The following is a 4,768-nucleotide window of genomic DNA, read 5'->3' as shown; positions in this document are numbered from 1 at the left end:
CTATTCCCATAGGTAGCCTAATTCAAAATGGTCAGTTGCTACCATGCATATTATGTATAAACTTCGCTTTAACGTGCTTTGTTTCTGCACTCATATGTAGTGGAATATTATATTTGAAATGGTGCCTTATCGCCTCGATGATCGTCTTTGGGGCCAGTTTAGCGCTGAAACTTTTCTAATAACAGCATCCAAATGTGAACTTATGCCAAACTACGTGCCTGGCATCGCAATATGTAGACATACCAACGGGACCCAGCCGCTCTTTGCACCGCCGCCCACTCATCATCAATGGGGCAATCTTTGAAACGCCATTTTGGCATTTTCGAAACTTTCTTTTATTGCATACATGAGCCATTATGCGTGCTTGTGTTTCCGTTTCCGTTTCCGTTTGGTTTGCGCCGCGCCAGAGACGCAGCTCGTTGACGCAGCCATTATGCTGTCGTTGCTCCAAACGGGACAACGTCTGGCATCCTTGCCCTCGCCCACCCCATCTCTCTCCCTCTCTCTTTCTTGCTCACTCACATATGAGCCTTAGTCCTTTCAGAACACAGGCACACACACACACATGTGGTAGTTTGCCATAAATGGCCTCGTTATATGAAGTCTTATTATCATAATCCGTTGAGTTGTTGCTGCATTAATTAAATTTAATTAAAGACGTTTTGCAAAATTTATCTTGTACGTGGTAAACGTTGCAAATTGGAAACCTAGAATATTGCATAAGCCAAAATATATACATAAATATTCGCAGTACCGAGTCCTCGTTGCACGTCTCGAGACGATTATTTCATTTCGCATTTTAGCACAGACGGCAGCTAAATCAATTTCCGTAATATGCGAAGCCTTAATAATATTCGTTGCTTCCAAATAAGGCAGTGGGCGTTTGTAAGTATTACGACACATAAATTAGCCATTAAGGCACTAGCGCGCAGTCCGGCTTTAATAACAATTACAGCGACTGTTGGCAATAAAGGGTCTCCGTATCAGTAGAATACATAAGTTAAACTCAGTCTTAAATTCTAAAAATGATTTGCATTATGTGTAGGACACATCAGACGTCCTTTTACTCGTTTATCAAGTGAACAATGTATTTATTGTTTGTTTAAATATGCTTTTGTGATTCTCCTTGAATTAAGACTTCTCAGAAATAGATGGTTATAGAAAACATGGAATAGTTTTGTTTGTGTTCCTATGTTCTTATAAAGAATTAAAATTTGTTTGATATGTTCTCATTTTGCTCAAAGTGGAAAGCAAGCCGACCCGAAGTAAAGCTTGAAAGTGCGTGGTGTGAGGAGTAATGGCAGACTTATCAGATTATATTACGTTTATTATTCTAACTTACAACTATTAGAAAAAGTTTTTAAATTTGACGGAAAAAATGACATCAGGACCGATAACTTTGAATGGCGTGGCTTAAAAGGAAGACCGTGGTCTAGCTTTAAGGTTTGATGAAATTGATTTCAAAACAGAAAAAAAAAATCTTTTGTAGTATTCTTATGCAGTATACGACTTCAATGATCATCACACGGACAGGCGAACGGTATACACATCGTCATCTATTATAAACGGATGAATGTAGACAAATACCAATTTATCAATCCTCATATTTTGTATTGGAAATAAATTTCTAAATTTTATGAACCTTTGTAACCAAGAAGTATACATGGCTCACTGGTGAATTTTAATTCTAAAGAGAATAGCTCTATTATGTTTCAGTAAAATTCTACCACATTTCGAATCGAAAGAGAAACATGAGGAGGGTAGGGGAAAGTGGGTCAGATGGTAAGGTATAGTCCGATTCTTGTTAATTAAGTGCTGTTAACCTGTGAAGTTGCCGAATAACAGACTGTTATTTATAGTTTTATTTATGATTTATTTTTGGTAATTTTCATTGTTGTTTGCTTAAGATTAGATTTGTCATACAGCGTCGTTTATGTGTTGATTTTAATAGTTTATAAACTCTCATATATGATGCTTGCGTATTTCGAATGACTAAACCATTTTGAGCGAGCAAAAGCCCATTCAAATGTAATCGGCGAATATTTACGATCGTCTAATTTGGGGGTATCTTATAACATATGCATTGCACTGCCTTTTATTTACAAGAGGTGCTTATATCTTGTTGTTGTCTAATCATATGTGTAGTACATATACCTCTGTAATACATATTTGTAAGTCCTTCATTAAATTTGAATATCATTCAATTACGTATATGCCGGGTGTGTAGACATTTTTTATCAATGTCGATTTCAACTGCTCGCTGAGTGAATAAAATGTTGTTTATTTTTGTTTATTTAATTTATATTTTTTTGTTTTTGTTTTTGTTTTCTTTCTTTCGCTTATTTATTTGTTAATAACTAGGCTTCTTGCTGTTTCTACGTATATAAGTTCTTAGTGTTTTGTTAGACTAATTGATTCTTGTAAAATTTTGTGACTCTGACAGGTCGGTGTCAATGTCTTGGATGGGCTTTTGTTATTGTTGTTGTTAATTGTCAGATACGTGCGAAATAAGTGAAACAAGTTTTCTAAGGTTTTTTTTAATTATTTTCGTATTCATTTAAAAATCGCGTAAAATCATATAATACACAATTTGTCACAACTAAACTTAAACTATAACTAACAGAAAGATATCTTAGCATTAAAATTCAAACAAAAATATATATGTAAATAGCGTGTGTTAAACAAAATGCGCAACATTTTCTAGGCCATTAAACTAAACAATTATAATATATGTTTTAATTCGAATCTTCCAAAAATATTTCAAAACAAAAAGGTCGTGGCAAACAAAGTTAATCGAACACAAAAGATCTTCATTCATTCAAAATGCAAAAGGTTTTCCAATGCATAACAAAATTCAATAAGAAATTAACATGTCTATGAAATAGTATAATAATATCACTTGAACCAATTAAGGGGGCGTTGCTACAAAAGCCAAGGAAAGAAGTATGAATTTAAAATGAAATCGGAGTGAAGATAGATGTGTGCAAAATGTGAATGCAATACTACATACGTATGAATATAGTCATCAATATGATATATATATATATATATATATATATATATATATATATATTTATACATATATATGTATATATATATATATATATGCATGTATAAGTATATATAAGGTAATATTTGTAATATATTTTTGTCGTTAATTTACTTTGCTTTATTTTGTATTTGTAAATATGCGTGTGTTTAAGACTTTCTTCACATCATGTATGATAAATAAATATATATACTTTTTCGATTACTTTTAACTTGCATTACATTAACTCAACTTTTTTATTATTCTCTTATCGTTTATGCTACGTAAATTTAATTTTGGGAAGTTAAAACTCTACGTATATTGGATTCTGCTTCTCTTACTTGGCCTACTCAGTGTTTTCATTATTTGTATTTTAGATTTTATTAGTTTCACTGCAATTTTTGTTGTAGTTGTAGTTGATGTTGTTGTTGTTGTTGTTGTTGTTGCAACCTTAAGCTAATACGTATTTCAGATTTATTTGTAGTTTAGTTTTTTAGCGTTCAACATACAACGCCTGGTACACACCTTCAATATATTTTCAGTTGATTTTGTGTTGTTTTGTTTTTACATTTTAGTCACTGGCAAAACGACTTCTGTTTTCTGGTTGTATTATAGTTATTATCGTATTATTATTTTTACGTATTTGAAATCATGATATTATGCTTTTGGGTATGTTGCATACCATTCTTTACACATTACAGTACACTTAAATAGTTCTTGCATATGGGGGAATTGTTTGCGCTTTTTTAATAATTTTAGTTTAATTTCTAGTTTACGTTTGTTCACTTTTTGTTTTCGAATTCTTAAATTTACTTGCTAATATAATTAATATTAATATGGCATTGACGGAACTATTGTATTTCGTCTTAGCAAAATCGAAAAGCATTAAAAGCATACACAACAAATTACAGCAAAAACATGCAACACAATAAAATCAATATTGGAAGAGTTTTTCATTTAAAAAACAAACACAGTTTCCAATAAATATTATGTGGGTACAAAAATGTACGTACGTATCTATATATACCCATAAGTACGATGGGCTACTATAATATATCTGTAAATTCATACATGTATTTGTAAACATGGTTAAACTTTTTTACCATACTATGTAATCCTACAGCAGTCGTAAATAATTTTACAGTTAAACTCACTAATTCCTCCATTAGGCCGATGACCATTTGACTATAAAAATCGCTCGTTGCTTGCTCTCCTGTGAGTCTATACGATTCAGCGTTTCTGCCCTATAGCATTACTTAATCAATTTACCGTTATTTCATATAGATCAAGGGATTCATTAATGTTACGATGATGTGCCCAGTGGAACAGGAGTTGTTTGTAACGGTTACCAATCTTTTAGACAAATAACTGATTAATTTTGTATAGGCATAAGCCATTTGGACTATCGATTAGGCAAGCTTGGAAATAAAAATTGCTATCATTGATACTTTGATAATTGATCTGATTTATATCTCTATCTGAAAAGGAGATTAAGAGTGCCGCAAGATATTTCTTTTCCCGATTTACCATTCCCCATGCGATTTCCGATCCATCTCCAGCTTGAATATCAGACATACGGATAGCAAGACGAACACTCCATAAATCCAAACTACTCCTTTTACTACGTAAAAGAGTATAAAAAGCGGAAATGGGTGAATAGAAGTATTTAAATATATAAATTTGCGAAAGCCTTTACAAACATTATTACAAATATTAATATGAGTCAACTCCTAAACAAAT

The sequence above is a fragment of the Drosophila hydei genome, unplaced genomic scaffold (assembly GCF_003285905.1).
Source record: "Drosophila hydei strain 15085-1641.00,03,60 unplaced genomic scaffold, DhydRS2 tig00008139-arrow-pilon, whole genome shotgun sequence".
Lineage (NCBI taxonomy): Eukaryota > Metazoa > Arthropoda > Insecta > Diptera > Drosophilidae > Drosophila > Drosophila hydei.
The sequence above is the reverse complement of the archived record's forward strand: the minus strand, read 5'-3'. Positions refer to the sequence as shown.